We start from the raw sequence: 18,096 nt of genomic DNA, 5'->3' as shown, positions 1-18,096 counted from the left end.
ATTGTTCTAAATTTCTCTGCTTGTTTGAACCTTTCCTCTTGATTTTTAGAAGAAAATTCCACAGGAAAAATAATAGAAGCCACTAGACACAAATTCCGTCAATTTGCTTGTCATCAAACTACTTTTGAATGCAACCTTTCTTTTCCTCTGGCTATTATCCTTGAATAGTTGATGTGCTCTTTTCGTAGATTAATATTTCCACCTGTGCTCTGCATCATATCATCTCATTTTCTCCTCAAGGGCTGGTCTGCATCTTCATCACTCTCTCTCTTCTGGCCTCTCATTGAAACTACTCATGATTTAAGACTCTTAAAGATTGGACGCTTTCCCCAACTGAACTGTAGTCAACTAGAAGACAAGGGCAGTGTCTTGTTAATGAAGACTCATTGACTGTATGAATGAATGCATTAATTTTGAAAATGCTGAAACATTTCTCTTTTTCAGTGTCTACCCAAAAATTTGTATTTCACTTTGTTGAAAAGGAGAACTAAGATGAAAGTTAGAGCTTCTTCTCCAGGGATATAGTAAAAGAAGCTACAAATGTATTAAACTTAAAATAGAGATGTATTTGGCTGGTGGGCAACTACCAATTTGGCAATCTAATGGCCACTTGACAGCAGTTAAAGCATCATATTGAAACTGAGAAGCTGGAGATCCAAGACACATTTTCTCTTATTGCTTCCTAAGTGTTCTTGATTTCTCTTTATTTTCCAAAGTCAGAAAGGCACGTTCACTAAAAGAGCCTAATGAAATTTTCCATAGGAAGCAGAATAACAGCTATTATGTGTGAGAATCACTGTAGCAGGGTGGCTACCATCCCTCTCAATCACACCCTTTATCTACATTCCCCTTTTGGAATGTAAACTACAAACGGACTACATTGGATTTTTTCATCACATCCAATATTATGCCTATTCTCTCCTCACTCTACAGGCTTTTTCTGGAAGAGTCCATTTACTGCCATGACTTAGAGAGGGTCAGCAAAACACAAAAGAAAGAACATGAACTTTGTATTTAGTGAGAGTGGGTTGAATTCTGGTTCTTCCACATACTAGTTATGTGGCTTTTAGGAAGTTATTTGGTCTTTCAGAATCTCAGTGTCCTCATCAGTCAAAATATTGTACAGCTCAGAGTTGTTATGGACCTTAAATTAGATAACTTTGAAAACATTTATTATGGTGACAGTTTCATTGCTTTCTATATTCACAGATGACTTCCAAGTCATATGTAGCCCCACTTTTCTCCTCAGAGTCAAATCCATGATTCCAACTGCATATCTCAAAAGCATCTCATAAAGGCATCTTCAACATAGTGACTCAACTCATTATCTTTCCTTTCACCCTTTCTCCTCTGGTGTTCTCTAGTTTAATTAACAGCAACATCACTCAGTCACGCAACCTAAAAACCTTTGCATCATCTTCCATCTTTCGTCTTCTCCCTCAGTCTTCATCCCCTGTATCTGTCAGTCAACAAATTATTGATTTTGCCAATAAAATACTGAAAAAATATGACCTGTCCTCTTCCTCCCCATTCCTACTGCCTTGGTTCTGACTCTTCAACCTGGACTATTGCCTGGCTCCATGTAAACAGAAGCATGTCACTCATCTGCTTACACAAAAGACACATTTGTAACAGTGTCCTAGAGTACTCCAACAGCTCTTGTAGCCTCTGTAGACCCCCCAAAATGCTCACCAAGGACCACACAGTTGTTGATGCTGTGGACCCCAGTAGCCTGAACCAATGAGTCAGTACAGACCCTCAGACCCAGAGTCACCACACACTCCTGCACTTGGCACCTTGCACCACTAGACCCAGGGTCACAGCATGCTGCAGCATGTCCCCACCCACAGATGAAGGTCTTTCCTTACTAAAATCAGCCCATAAAGTCTGGAAGAAGTGACTGCTTCTTCAAATGTGCAGATACCTATGGAAATCTACAGGGATCACAAACAATCAGGGAAATATGACTCCACCAAAGGAGCACAGTAACCTTCTAGTAACTGACCCCAAAGAAGTGGAGATACAGGAATTGCCTAACAAAGAATTCAAAATAATTGTTCTAATGATTCTCAGAGAGCTACAAGAGAACATAGATAAACAATTTAACAAAATCAAGAGGACAATACAAGAACAAAATTAGAAGTTCCAGAAAAGGTAGAAAACATAAAAAAGAACCAAACAGAAATTTTGGAGCTTAAAAATAACAATGACTGAACTGAAATTCAATAGAGATCTTCAACAGCAGACAGGACCAAAGAGAAGACAGAATCGGTCAGCTCAAAGATAGATCATTTGAAATTATCCAATCAGAGGGACAAAAAGAAAAAAGAATGAAAAGAAATGAAGAAAGCCTATGGGCCTTAGGGACACTGTTAAGAGAAACAATGTATGCATCATTGGGGTCCCAGAAGAAGAAGAGAGGGAGACAGGGGTGGAAAGCTTATTTAAAGAAATAATGGCTGAGAACTTCCCAAACCTAGAGAGATACTTGGAAATCCCAGTTCATGAAGCTAATAGGCACCCCAAATTTTCAATCCAAAACAATCTTCTCCAAGACACATTATAATAAAACTGTCTAAAATCAAAGACAAAGAGAATTTTTAAAGCAGCAAGAGACAAAACAGTTCTCTCATACAAGTGAACCCCCATAAGGCCATCAGCTGACTTATCAGCAGAAATCTTACAGGCTGGGAGAGAATGGGATGATATATTCAAAGTGCTGAAAGAAAACAACCGCCAGCCAAGAATACTTTACCCAGGAAGTTGTCCTTCAGAAATAAAGGTGAGATAAAGACATTCCCTAACAAACAAAAGCTGAGGGAGTTCATCACCACTAGACCTGCCTTACAGGAAATGCTGAAAGGAGCTCTTCAAGCTGAAATGAAAGTACACTAACTAGTAATGTAAAAACATATGAAAACATACAACATACTGGTAAAGATAAGTATATAGTCAGATTCAAATATTTACTCTAATACTGTAATAGGATGGGGTATTGACCACTTAACTCTAGTATAAAGGTTAAGGACAAAATTATTCAAAATAGCTATAGCTAGGGGCCGGCCTGGTGGTGTAGCGGTTAAGTGCACATGCTCTGCTGCTGGTGGCCTGAGTTCGGATCCCGGGCTCCCACTGAGGCACCGCTTGTCAAGACATGCTGTGGCGGCATCCCATATAAAGTAGAGGAAGATGGGCACAGATGTTAGCCCAGGGCCAGTCTTCCTCAGCAAAAAGAGGAAGATTGGCATGGATGTTAGCTCAGGGCTGATCTTCCTCACAAAAAATAATAAAATAAAATAAAAAAATAAAAATAAAAATAGCTATAGCTATATGATTTGTTAATAGACACAATATAAAAAGATGTAAATTGTGACATCAAAAACATAAAATGTAGGGGTGGGAGTAAAAGGGTTGAGTTTTGTATGCAATCAAAGTTAAGTTCTTAGTAGCTTAAAATACACTAAGTGTATTTTAAGTAAGTGTTAGCAAGATATTCCTGACCCAGTTAAAGAATCTCAAATTTCAGGCACAAATCCATGCTCCCAATTTCCTCGGCAGTTCTATGACACACTTTTAGTGAATTCATCACAATTTTTAAACATTTCCACTATAAAACATTATGAATATAAATGTAAGATTTTTAGGTGTAACATAGCTGTCATCCACTTTTTGTTTTGGTCAGTTTTACCCTAGAAGGAATGGAGGCTGCTCTGGAAATCAGGCTTTTAAAATGTCCCTTTTTCAAATGTGTTAACAAATGTAATTGGTTCAAATAAAAGAGAACATGGAATCTCAATGGCTGCCTTAGGAAGAAAAGGTATATTAGCAATTAAGAGGATAATAGGAGGGTTTATCACTGCTTCAAATGTAATGAACACATAGAACACACCTTTTGACAGTTTATAGTTCTAGCCATCACAGGTTGTAGCTTTTTCAGTCTTTCTTTAGAGGAAGCTGAGAAAAAACAGGGTAATCTCTCAGCTCCACCATGTCCGTTGTCCATAGACTGTAGAAGATGTCTTTGATACCCATGTCACCTCCCTTGCTTCCTTCTAGTTTCAGCCACAGCTGTGTTGCAGTTTCTTGTGAGCTCAGATTCGTCACAACAGCGTCTATATTAGCTTGCTAAGCCTGCCATAACAAAGTACCATGAACCGAGTGGCTTACACAACAGAAATTTATTGTCTCACGGTTCTGGAGGCTAGAAATTTGAAATCAGGATCTGTTCCAGGCTTTTCTCCTAGCTTCTGGCAGTTCCTTGGCTTGTGGTAGCAGAACTCCAATTTTAACATGATATTCTCCTTGTGTGCTTGTATGTGTGTCCAAATTTCCCCCTTTCTATAGGGACACCAGTCATATTGGATTAGGGCTCACCCTAATGACCTCATTTTAATTCAATCACCTCTATAATGACCCTATCTTCAAATAACGTCACATTCTGAGGTGCAGGGAGTTAAGACTCCAACAAATGAGGTTTGAGGGGAACACAATTCAACCCATATCAATATCACACCTTAAACTCAAACTTTGCTTTCTGTCCCATAGCCTTCTCAGAGCTGAAGCTGTGGAAGTCTGCTGGGCTCAGAAGGTGAGGCTGTTGACACCCTTGAGGGCAGTTCTCAATCAATTATGGATGGGACCCAGTGAAAAAATGCACTAGCCTCCTCTCCTTTGGATGGATTATTCAGGCAGGTATTCTGTATTTTCTCAGAAGTCCTGATGGGACTGGGTCCTGATTGCAATAACAACTCCACTTATGCACCCTGACATTGGCTTTCTCCCCTGCCTCGCTGTCCCTTTCTCTCACTACAGCTTCTTGGGATCCTCTCTCAAACAAATTACCAACACTCCACTGAGATTATCTTCTTGTCTCAGACTCTGCTTTTGAGACAAGTCAAACAGCTGCTTTTGTTATCTTCAGTAGAAAAACTAAGTAATCCCCCATAAGATTGCATCTCAATTTAAGTTATACATGATATTAGTGCCTGTGGTTGATATTACATATGAAAAAGTATATTTTTCTAGACTCCATAAACTTGGCCTGTCTTGCTAGGATTATTATAGTAGACATATAGAAAATATAACTTTATTGCTGAAAATACCTTTGAGACCCTACTCCCATTTTGGCAGGTGAGAAAACTGAAGCTCAGAGAGTATAATTGATACTACAAGAAGTTAGAAGCAGAGATAGATAGATAGGGCTAGAGCCTAGATTCTCTGATATCTAAATTAGCATTTTTTTCACAGTACACATTTAATTCCTGTTGCCAGGAATACTGCATTTGTTAATAAATGTCATTCCTTTAAGAAGGTGTTTTACAAGTTTTTGAGGTAATGGAATATAAATTTCTTAAAGACAGGGAAGATTCCTTTTTATATTTGTGACAAATGGGGTTAATGTCTTTCATAGAATGGGTGCTAAATAGATATTATGTTAGCTCCATCATGGCACAGATTTTTGTCTGGTGTGTTCATTGATATATCCCAAGAACCTAGAATAGTGCCTGGCACATAATAGGCATTCAATAAATATTTGTTGAGTGAACAAATGAATGTATACATGCTTAAAAGACAAGAAATAATTGTTTCTGTCTCTTTTGCCTTCTATTAGAAGGCCACATAAAATCCACTAATAATAGTATAATTATACATGTCAAAAAATGTTCTAGATTGTTTACATATATCCATGATCTAATTTAATCCTCACAATATCCCTATAAGGTAAGGAAACTGGGGCTTAGAGGAATTTTATAACTATTCTAATATCACAAAGCTAATGATTGACCCAACCACGTCTTGATCATGTTGCCTCTGATTAGCATAACTTAGATAACTGCAGTGTTAATGCTACAGAAAATGAGGGCACAAGAAGATCTGGTCACTACCCATAAATTAAGCAATCATCTTGCAAACAACATAAACTGAAAGGTGAAGGACTCAATCCAAGGTATTTCCAAACATTGAATCTGATTGAGTGGGTTGACTCATCATAAAACCAGAAAGAACGTTACTCCTCCCTGTTGGGTTGTTGCAAGTCTGCTGGGAGTGAATTTTATTAAACTGAAATTACTTTCATTGTCGTAATTCCTTATGTTATTAAGTGCCATTATTGTTGGTTTTATTTGTCCAATTTATTCTTTCCGAGAAAATGCTGTTCTGCTGAACAATGGTAAGCAAATAAAATCTCTTCCTTGTGAAATGTCAGCTCCCTTTGACAGGCTAGACAATACATCCCAGAGTACCGTTAAGTCAAGGGCTCTGCCGTTAACTGTGTGGCTTTGACAATTCCTTACCCACTCTAAATTCCAGATTCTAAGTCTGTAAGATGGGATCAAAAAAGTACTTAGCTCATAGTGTTGTGGTATTAAATGAAATACTGAAATCAAAATGCTTTGCACAGGACCTGACTCTAAATGTAAATGCTCAATAAAATATTGCTGTTACTACCACCACCGCCACCACCATCATCATATTGGAGAAAAGTCCTTTTTAATGGCATAGTACCATTATTTGTTTGAAGAGAGAGAGCCTTTGCTGGGGTGGGGATGGGTCTGCAGACACAACATAGAAGATGAAATTTGCTAAGATGATTTGTGTTTCTTCTTATGTGATTTAGGGTCTCACCGTCCTTTACAGCTATGCTATCCAACATGGTAGCCACTAGCTACATGTGGCTCTTGAGCACTCCAAATGTAGCTAGTGCAACCGAGGAACTGAATTTTACATTTTATTTAATTTTCATGTGTTTAAATTGAAACTTAAATAGCCACTTGTGGCTAGTGACAACCAGACTGGACAGCTCTGTGCTTTGTCATGCTGGGGATGGGACTTTGCAAACCTTTGCCAGCTGATGCCCTGTTAGGCTCTGCCAGTGGGGGGCACTGGAGGGAGACGTCAAGGTTGAGAGGAGAAGGGACTTGTCGCTTCCTGTCCACACTGTCAGTTGTTGTCACTGCAGCAATGGTTCTTCACTGACAGTGGCAACTGGTTTCAGTACTTGCCACACTCCCAGATCTAGCCCCATTGTACTCCTCAAAGATACCAGGACCAGCTGGGCAGTGCCCCCTTGCCCCCTGCCCCCAGGTCTGGGTCCCAATTCCATGGGGCTCCTCCTCCAAACCTTTGAATTCTAATGACCCTAACCTCTTACATAGGGATGGGTTGCTGCTTCAGTTTCTTCCTTTCGTCTTTTTGGTTCTCTGACAAGAGTTCAGTCAATTCTCTAGATTAAATCTTTTCTGTTAAAATACCTGCGTGGTGTCTTTTTTCCTGCCTGGACCCCGATACAGGCTTCCTGTGATCTCAGCCCACGTGGGGCAAGTTCCCGCTGCTTCAGCCAAATGCAGCTCCAGCCTCATGACTTCACTTAGGACTTCACCTCTGATACAATCTAGCCAGATTTTTCCTGTCTTTCTGCTAATTCCTAACCTCACCTTTTAACCAAAAAGTTTTTAATTTTATTAAAAATATTTTATTATCCATACCTTCCTAACTTCTGTTTCTATTGCTTTTCTCATTGGATCTCAGTTTTTTAATCTTGTATTAATTTTCCATTTTTCTATAAATTGGATTTTTAATTATTATTACTATTTTTGTTTTGTTTTTTGATTTTCTCCTGTCTTATTTTTGGTTTCCTCATTTAAAGTCTCATCTTCATTTGTTTTTCCTTTCTGTTATTTATACCGGGTGGGTTTATAAAAACTTTAAAATGAACAAATTAACTTTCTTTTATTTTTAATTTATAGTTTTAAGTTTATTTGCTTCTTTTTCTTTGTTCTCTTTGTTTAATATATGCTTTAAAATTTTTTTAATTGTGATAAAATGCACTTAACATAAAATTTACCATCTTAACCATTTTTAGGGTACAGTTCAGTGGTATTAAATACATTCCCATTGTTGTGCAACCATTACCACCATCCATCCCGTAACTCTTTTCATCTTGTAAAACTGAAACTCTATACTCATTAAAAAATAACTCCCATTTTCCCCTCCCCCAGCCCTGGAAATCACCATTATACTTTCTGTCTTTATGATTTTGACTACTGTTAAGTACTTCATATAAGTGGAATCATACAGTATTTGTTTTTTTTGTGTGACTGGCTTATTTCACTTAGCATCATTTCCTCAAGTTTCATCCACGTTGTAGCATATTGCAGAATTTCCTTCCTTTTTGAGGTTGAATAATATTCCATTGTATGGATATACCACATTTTGCTTACCCATTCATCCATCAATGGACACATGTTTGATTTCACGTTTTAGCTATTGTGAATAATGCTGCTATGAACATGAGTATACATTACGTATGTTTTAAATGACTTTTCATAAGGACAGCAAGAACTGGATGAGTCCCAAAGGGCACTGATGAGAGAATACTTTAAATGCTGGGGAAAATGGAGGTTTTCTGCCCTCTCACTTCCTTGCATCTACTTCTCTGTCTCTGCCTAATGGATCCACCGGCCTAGGTGAGGCATGTTCTCCCAAGAAATTCACACATGTAGTGACTGAGGCCATACAAAAGTGACATCTCCTCAGAGTCATAATCCCCGTTCGCCTTTGACCATTTTCTTCACTGTGACACTTTTGCGTGCTGACATTTCACATCATTCAACTCATTGGGCTCTAAATCCATGGTCTATGAAATATATTATCATTGGATTCTGGACAAATCCTTCTGGCGTCACAAACTTGGAGAGCTTGGCACTAGGGAGGTGGCTGCCAGGGCAAGGCTGCCCTATGGTGTTCTCAGGGGGTAATGAACTTCTTGATACCAGTGGAGGCCCAATAATAGATTATGTTGCCGCTTCTTGGACAATTTTACCCCAGTCTGCTTCCTGCCTGCAATTATGAGGCTCTTTCTCCTCACTTTCTTATCAGGGACATGGAAAGGTTCATTCACGGTACACTTTTCCTCTGCTCTCTTCCCTTGCCATGAAGACCAAAGAGAGAATGGGTGAAAGAGGCGTTAGCATAAATAGGGGTTTAAAAATAGTTTGTTTCCTTTTGGGGAGGTTCTTTGGTTTGTCGGATTCCATTCTTGGCAACTGATGATAAAGAGAAGGCCCAGACTCCATCACTTGTAGATAATAGGTCCAAGATGCCACAGCCTCCAGCTGGGGGGTCAAGAAAAGTCCTCAAAGTTGCTGAGACAAGGCTTTAATTTTTTTTACCATTTCCCTTATATTAGGTGCTGCTGTGCATCACTCAGGTTTCCCTTTAGGACTGAAGCATGCATCCCCCCACCTGCTGGGTGCTGGTGGCTGACAACTCTCAGCGGAGTCCCTCTTTGGGAACTGCCCTTAGCTGAAGAGAGCCACCTCCCAAAGGTCACACTCCTTCCCCAGGGACAGCCACAGCAATTGACTAGCTGACGCAGGAGTAGAAAGGCCCAGCCTCCTTGCCTGAAGTCAAGACAATTTAAAGGGCCATCTCAGCTTCAGAGTGTTCCACTTGGCTCAGTTGAGGCCATTGTTGTGAGTACACTGTAATTAACTTCTCTCTGTGCCCAAACCTGCTTTCCTCTTACCCTTATGGATGTTCCCAAGAGCACTCCTACACCCAAGAGATTTGGTGCCGGGAGTGATCTGAAGAAGCTCACTCTAAAATGGGATTTGGGTGGTGGATCGCCCTCCAGTTAGCTGGCAAACAAGACCCCATCACTGAGATGAGGTGAAGAACGGACAGCCTCTGGCATACTGTAGCTCTGGGATTGTTAAAACTTTCAAAGGTGGCAAACTGGGATAGAATGCTTTTATCTCCGGCAGGCAACTCAGAGATAAACTAGAGTCATGTCACAACATAACTCTGCCCGAGAAGTGCTGTCCTTCCGAAGGAGAATGGGGAATATATCCCACAGCTGCTGCAGGATCTAGCTGACATATGCTGTTAGGATCCAGAAGAGAATTATGGCACTAGATCTTGAGGGTGCTAGATCAAGGAGGAGGGAGCAAAATGTTGGATCAAAGAGCATGTATCGATTTGGGAGCACTCTCCTGTGATGCAGGATTTGACACCCTGGCAAGGATGCAAGGAGACTGTGCTGATGCACAATTATAATGGCCCTTGCAAACTTGAGGAAAACAATGGCCTGCACCAAGTAAAATAAAAATAGCAGAATTCCCATAGCAGATGGTATAAGAAGGAGCCAAAAGGCTCAGAGAAATGGGCACTCTAGCCTGGATATATTGTATAAGACCGGAAAACCCAACAGTTGATTATATTCCTAATCCCGAGAACCTGTGAATATGTTGCCTTACATGGCAAAAGGGACTGTGCAGATATGATTAAATTAAGGATTTTGAGATGGAGTGATTATTCTGGATTACCTGGGTGGGTCCAATGTAATCATGAGGGTCTTAGTAAGGAAAAGAGGGAGGAAGGAAAGTCGAAGAAGGAGATGTGATGATAGAAGCAGAGGTTAGAGCGATACTGGCTTTGAAGATGGAGAAAGGGACCATGAGCTGAGGAAGGCAGGCAGCCTCTGGAAGCTGAAAAAGGCAAGGAAATGAATTGTCCCCTAGATCCTCCAGAAAGGAATGCAACCTTGCTGACACCTTGATCTTAGCCCACTGAGACCAATTTCAGACTTCTGACCTCCAGAATTGTAAGAGGATACATTTGTATTGTTTTAAAAAGCCACTAAATTTGTGGTAATTTTTTATAGCAACACTAGGAAACTAATGGTAATACAAGCATGTATTGCTAACACAGCACGTGTGCATCTGACGGCATTTGTAGCTGTTGCATGTGTGGTAATAGGGGGAAGTATCCGACCACTCCAGAATATCTTCTGTAGTTATGCCCCAACATTTCCATACTGAAATATGTGAATTGTTTTGTTGTGAATTACATTTTTATTCTTCTTTTGTACATTCTTCCATTTGGGTTCAAAATCCTCAAGATATGTTCCTGCAAATATCCCCCTGCTCTTATAATTTAACAAATTCCTAAAGGTCTTCCATTAGGTAAACCCTGTCTTGCCTAGTTTGATTCTACACTCAAACTCGCCTCCCAGGGCATGCTGGAATCTGATTATGGTCATTGACTGAGTGACAATGACTGATGGGGTACAAATTATTAACTTCTTTCTGCAAGGGTGTCCACTCAGGCCAGAATGTAACAGTTTCTCTAAGCAAGGGTAGGAGGACTACTCTGTAGACACAGGAGGCCCAGTGGGAAGCACTTCATAGGGAGTTGGGGATTTAGGTGTTCCAGATATTTCCATTCAAATTGCTGGAATTGCACTCTTTCCAGGTCACTGCCTTGACTCACAGCAAAGACCTGGCAGATCTATGAATCCAACTGGTATTGTAATTCAGCAAGCAAACTTAGATTTGATCGAACTCGAAGTCTGAGTTAGAATTTTGGATATTTTATTCCTACTGCTATAAGAGAGAGAAAATTTTTAAAGCATGTTATAGAAAATCTTTGATTTTAATCTGTGCCTTGAGGTGAAAGCTTAGGCATATGAGGTTTTTGTTCTCCACGCTTTAAGTTCCGCACTGCTATCAGGAGCAGCCATCCAAATTAATTAGCTGTTTCGGCCCTGACTAATTTGAACTACTGGATTCCTATATCAAATTATGGACGTAAGGTTCAGTGCATTTTTCCATCCTTGCTACTCAGAGTATGATCTGCAAACCAGCAGCATGGACCTCCCCTAGGAGCTTGTTAGAAATGCAGCATCTCAGGCTCTATCATAGATATGCTGAATTAGACCTGCATTTTAGCAAGACTCCTAGGTGATCCGTATGCACATTAAAGTCTGAGAAGCACTTTAGACATGATTTTGGCCAGGTAAACAAGGCTGGATTCAGAGTTTAGCTTCTCACCATCTCCCAACTTTGCCTTCCCTGTGGTTTTCAATTTGGGGCTTCAAGTGCTGACCCTAGCCTCAACATACTCTATATCCTCTCAGATTTAGGCCTAGGAAGAAAGGGCACTGTCCTCTCCTCAAGAAGCCCTAGAAAAAGGCCAACTGCCTTTCAGTAGTTCCAGCTGAGTCACACATCATTCTTGGACCAGTCACTGGCGCCAGAGAAATGAGATACGCCGACCGTGGTCAGAAGCTCCAATGCTATAACAAGGGGTGAGGTCCAGTGGAAAATGCCCAAAGAACATTGTCCAAGAGTAGTTGATGGGATATCCCATGATAAAATCTGGGGACTTGACGAGTATTATTTTATCAGAAAGGCAAATAAATTCTGGGCAGACAAAACAGCAGTTGTTTACCATGAATTTCCCATTGGGTTTTTGTGATGGCTTGCACTGAGAGTGAGTTCTCTTTTGTGGTGGGCTCTGCCTCATCACTGAATGTCCCCCTGCCCAGCTGGATTTCAGACAGCGATAGCTCCCCTCGTTCTCTTCTGAATGAAGGACTGGTGCTGCTGGCTGATCTTATTGCCCTTCTTCCCAGAAAGAGTTGTTGGGACTCATCCTTTTTTGCATGAACAGTTACCTCTCCGCTGCTGGTGACCTCATTTAAAAACCTGCAGACTCACCTACACTTTGGAATTGCTCAGGAATATTCTACATTGGTCTACTTAGACCTACAGTTGCAATTTTTGATTTCAGGAGTTTGCTTTCTGTTTCATGACCAACATTCCTTTCCTGGTATGTAGCCAAGTGAATAAGGTTCCCAAGATGTTGACTTTCCTCTGAATTTTTAACTTTGCAGCCTGTGAGTGACCTAGCTTTTAGAATATTAATCCTCTCATGTTTGTGATTTTAGGCTCCCAGAGAAATAGAGTATCATAGAAATAAAGGTTACTACCATCTTAGCAAACACATTTTGTTACCTGTGCCATGCTCCCTCAGTCTACCTGTGATGGCAGATGCCTCTCTGGTGGAAAGTTCACAGACTGACCAGCAGCAACCCGTCTTGAATGCTTGTATCACCTCTTCACTTTTCTGCCGCAGGGCTTTTGCCAAAGTGGAGGGGGCTTTACTGACCCACAGGTAGGGCAACTTGAAGTGAAGAGACTGTAGTCAGTAGATAAGAATGCTAGCTTCCCATCCTTCAGAGAGGCATTTATGAGGCATATTCTATCAGTTTCTCAGGGAGTCTCCAGTGGGATAGAGCCCAGCTGCCCTCAGTAATGAACTCAATAACACATCCTTTGTTGGCTTTTTCTCTTTTCCAATCTCTCTCTGTCTTTTGTTTGTCTCTCTCTCTCTCTCTCTCTTCCTCTCCATGTTCCTTCACTCCTGCTTCCTGGGATCACCTCCCAAATAAAGTGCCTGCACCCCCAAACCTTTGCCTCAACCCTGCTTTGGGGAAACCCAAAAATGGGACAACGGGTTCTTGGACCAAATCTGCCCCACTACCTGCTTTTATATAGCCCGCTCATGAGCTAAGAATGATTTTCACATTTTTAAATGGTTGAAAAAAATCAAAAGAAGAAGAATATTTTCTGACACGTGAGAATTATATGAAAAACAAATTTCAATGTCTATAAAGTTTTATTGGAACACAGCTATGTCCATTAGTTTATGTATTATCTATGACTGCTTTTGTACTGCAATGCAGGGTTGAGTAATTGTGACAGAAACTATCTGTCCTAAAAGCCTAAAATAATTGCTATCTGATTCTTTACAGTACAAGTTTGCTTACCCATGATCTAGGTGATAACTGTTACCTTAAAATTGAATTGTAACATTATCTATCAAGTATAGACTTAACTCTAACCTTCTATGTTACATCAAAATCATTTCTTTTGAAATATTTTAGACAGTTAAAAAGTTTAGCAGAATTTCTACCTGATTATCGTTAATAACGTTTTAGACCTCAGGCTAAGATTTAATGTAGGCAACTCCCTTCTGGTTATATGTACAGAACTTAAAGTTTAAAAACCCAGAAAACTATTTCAATACTTAACTTTAATATTTACTTCTTAAATCTATTTAGTGCTTGGCACATGGTAGACAGGGAATATTTAATAATAAACAGAAGATGACTATACTTTTCTGAGATATCAAGTGGTCTCTTGTTTCATGTTAGAAAGTGAGCTGTTAGAGATAGGTGTTTCATTTTGTAAAATAATTGGTCCTGTGCCACAGGGGAGCAAACCTCCTTTTTGTGGTTGGCCATAATCACTGTTCAAAGTCACTTGATCTATTCACGTATTTCAAGAGCACGAAGCCCCTTTGAACACAGGAAGTAATCAACACCTAAGAATTTTTCATTTTCCTTTATTACATTTTGCTGTACTTGCAAGTTCCCCATTACTTAGTAATGCACTTGGCAAACATCCAATAAATTACGTTTAGTATCAACTAAGGTTTGTTAATGTAGCTGATTCTATTTCATTTATTCATTTATTTATTTATTTATTATTTATTTTTTTGTGAGAGAGATCAGCCCTGAGCTAACATCCGTGCTAATCCTCCTCTTTTTGCTGAGGAAGACCGGCTCTGAGCTAACATCTATTGCCAATCCTCCTCCTTTTTTTTTTTCTTCCCCAAAGCCCCAGTAGATAGTTGTACGTCATAGTTGCACACCCTTCTAGTTGCTGTATGTGGCACGCGGCCTCAGCATGGCCGGAGAAGCGGTGCGTCAGTGCTCGCCCGGGATCCGAACTCGGGCCACCAGTAGCGGAGCGCGCACACTTAACTGCTAAGCCACCAGGCTGGCCCAGCAACTTTTAAATACTGGAAATATTTTCCTCCTTTCCCTCCTTAAATAATAGAATTTTTAATTTATGGTGGGTTTTTTTTTGTCTTTGTTGTTTTGTTTTGCTTTGTTTTGGACATCAGGGAAGGCAAAAGGGAGGAACCTCACATGTTCCAAATGCAAGAATTTGAGGAGCCATGCTTTGAGCAACATGTAGGTCTCAGAGACCCGGAGAGCTCACATATATCTTATCTCAAGTCTCTGAAGGAGCCAGGATTTGAATGCAGACCGCCTTGCTCAATCCAGTGTTTGGGAAGCAGCCATTGAAAGACTATGATATTGGGTGATGATTGATGGTTTCCTCTGTAACATTTTATTGGGGATGGGAGGAATAGAATTAGTGTTATTTGGTAAGACGGGAAGTGCCAATCTCTCATTTATAAGGAAAGATTGGCAGTGTTTTGTGACTGTGATTCTAATGAGGCATATTTAAGAGTGAATATTTCCATACAAAATGCTGTCCAGTAATCTTATCTTTATACGAACTATGGGTTCTACTTTCAACTTGTTTCAGTCATCCTTGTCAAAGAGAAAGGCAGAGTAATAAAAATCATCAAATTACTATAATTGCAACTTTCTACTCATCCGGTAATTATCTCCTGAATTCAGTTTTCAAACTTGAACATTTATATCTCTATTAGGAGCAGATAGAATTGAAAAAAATATGGAGTATTGCAAATTGTAATCTCAGGAATTTGAACTGATGCAAAGACATGACTTTCCCATCCTAGAAAAGTAATTTGCTATTTTCAAGCTCTCCCGAAGTGATAATAGGTAACTGCTGAGAGCCTGCTTTCAGCAGGTGCCCTAATAAGTAGACCCCTGGGAAAAATCACCTAATTTACACTATGACAGACCTTCATTTAAGAGAGGCTTTTGAATCTTCAGGATTTGGGTTTGTAAACCTTTAAGTATTTCAGTATTGTAGTGATTGGCTTTGTTTTTGTAAACCTGCTTTTAGACCCAGCAATGCCTGGCAAGGCTCCTGAAACAACCCATTCTTACATGTGGTAAAGCCAAAATACCTGCGGAGATTAGCAGACAGGGCCAATGTTGTGTGACCGTTCCCTTCTAGGCACCTTCCAGTTACTCTGAGCTCACCTCACATGGGTATCCAGTGGTCCTCCTACCTTGGTCCCTCTTTCTACTTCCTCTTCCAACCCATTCCCCCAGCTTCATCCCTCTGACTGCCCCAAAGCCCACCCAATGTGGCCCAGATGGCAAGTCTTCACCCCTTGCATAAGCAGTCTCATTTTGCCCAGAATCCTTATTTAGTTCAGAGTAGGACACCTACAAGATTAACACTCCTCTCTCTTGCTAATATTGCTCAATCCTCATAGCTTTACTTTGATGTTTTCTTATTAATTACTATTTTTTGTTTAGCTAAGTGGTTGTCAAACTTTATTTTAGCTGCCAAGTTTTTCCCTCAAATAAGAACAACTAAGCAGCCCCTATGTATGAAACAGACCCGTGCCGTTGCTCCTGGAGAAGTGGTGCTGGGGCCCAGGGCCGTCTCAGCCAGTCTTCATGGCTCCCTTCTCAGCTCAGGCACTCTGTAGACTCCAGCATTCCATTCCGTTTGATACTAATTTGTAAATTACTAGTCTAGTCCAACCTCCTTATTTTACAATCTAGGAATTAGGCCCAGAGAGTTATAGGCACAAGTTCCAAGTTTCATTGCTCATTTCCAACAGAGCCAAGATTTGAACTGGCTCAGTGCTCTTTCCCTGACAGCTCTCTCAACCATCCTGGCCAGACGTCCAGCAGGTGTTTTTGACAACTTGAAGAAGGTTTTCCCTAGGATCAGTTTGAACTACCTGCTTTATCATTGTTGATGAACTGAAAAGCACCCTGAAAAGATATTACATCCAAGCTGATGATGAGTAATTTCTCAGAGGAAACCTCTGTTTTCCTCACTTCCTCCTTTCCTGCAATTGCAGGGCCCTCAACACCTCCTTGCCCCCCAGTGCTTTTGAGAGCTATCAGGAGATATAAAAGGTGCCCACAAATAAATCACCAATTGTATCCCATTCTCTTGATGATCCCTAGCAGTCCTGCTGGTCTTGGGCTCTGCCTTCTCCCAGCTGAGTTTGTGGCCATTGGTGACCTGTCTGCTGTGCACTGCTGCTCTTGCTTGGAGATCCAGTGTGAAGTGGATGGAGAATCTCTCTTTTCTCTGTCATCCTCTGTATAGCAGCTTCTTGTGTCCAGAGCTTTACAGGGTTTTTAATTAATGTGAGCAGGAACCCTCCATAAGGCACAGACATTTATCCAATAATAGATGCTGGGTAGAGACATAACTCTAAATAGCTGATTCCATGTGGTACTCAAAATAGCCCTAACCCTCTGATCACTACAACCGGGTAACTGGATCAAGCTGGTTGTGCAGGACTTTTTGTTTTGTTTTGTTAAGTTCTGTCTCAGGAAGCCCCTTAATTCCTCAAACAAAAAAGGAAAGATTTCTGGCAGGATCAACCCACTGGGCCCACAGACATGCCCAGACAATCTCAATTCCCCTTGCTGAGCCAGTGGAAGCTCAAGCTGAGACTCCGCTATGCTATAAAAAGTAATTGCCACAGCTTAGGATTTGTCTACAAGTTGGACTCTTTTCTAGCCCACTGAGCTGGTCTGCAATAGATAGCTTCCTTTCCTTGCTGCTTCCCAAGAGATGGTTCCCATAACACTATCTTCTGACTCAGCCTAGTTCTTCTGAGGGTCCCCTGTCCCACACTGACTGGCTAAGCATTGACCATATTGAAAGATAGAGGAGGGCAGGGAAGGATTGGCAGCAGGAAAATCTGCAAATCTAAAAGAGAGTTGTATATTAATTAGGGTTAAATAGTTTGCAATTTATAAAGGCTTTTGTGTATACTTAATGCACTTCACAACCTTGGGAGTCGGGCATTGTTATCCTTATAAGGTTTCAATTTCTTTGAGAATACGGTGCCAGGAAAATGCTATAGCTCTCAGGGGAACTGATATTTACTCTCCTTAATGAAAACCAAATATACGTAACTCCATTTTTCCCTTCATGCCCTGGCTACTAGGAACCTCACGTTCTAATGTGATGCATATTTATGGCTATTATACCAACCTTTATAGTTAGCATGCTTTCTCCCTTTTCTTTGTTCTGATTCTTCCCAGCTCTTCTTCTTCTTCTCTTTTCTTTTTATAATCCATTCATTTTAAAATTTTCTTATATATACCCCGTTTCAAAACATTTGAAGCAGATTATGAAAACTTATACCAAATGGCACCAAAATAAAAAGATTGGGCTAGAGGATTGAAAATAGAAGAGTAGAAATAAAAGAGGGCCCCAAAAGGAAATATTCTAGTTTACAGACAATAAAGAGACATGGCCAGGGCTTTAAAAATCTGATACTTAGCTACCTGTGAAAGGATAGGAAAGAAAATATGTATTGGAA

The 18,096-nt window shown here is 40.4% G+C and overlaps 1 long non-coding RNA gene across 1 annotated transcript in view; it reads left to right on the top strand.

Annotated features, from left to right (window-relative positions):
* The first annotated feature begins 4,551 nt into the window (after nucleotides 1-4,551).
* LOC131400747 (uncharacterized) overlaps nucleotides 4,552-18,096 on the top strand; it is a 115,306-nt gene continuing 101,761 nt past the window's right edge. Inside the window, exon 1 of the long non-coding RNA XR_009217433.1 lies at nucleotides 4,552-4,692. This is a non-coding gene — a long non-coding RNA (uncharacterized LOC131400747). The remainder of the gene's footprint in view (nucleotides 4,693-18,096) is intronic.

Source organism: Diceros bicornis, chromosome X (genome assembly GCF_020826845.1).
Source record: "Diceros bicornis minor isolate mBicDic1 chromosome X, mDicBic1.mat.cur, whole genome shotgun sequence".
NCBI classification, from domain to species: domain Eukaryota; kingdom Metazoa; phylum Chordata; class Mammalia; order Perissodactyla; family Rhinocerotidae; genus Diceros; species Diceros bicornis.
This window is presented reverse-complemented; position numbering and strand designations above follow the sequence as displayed.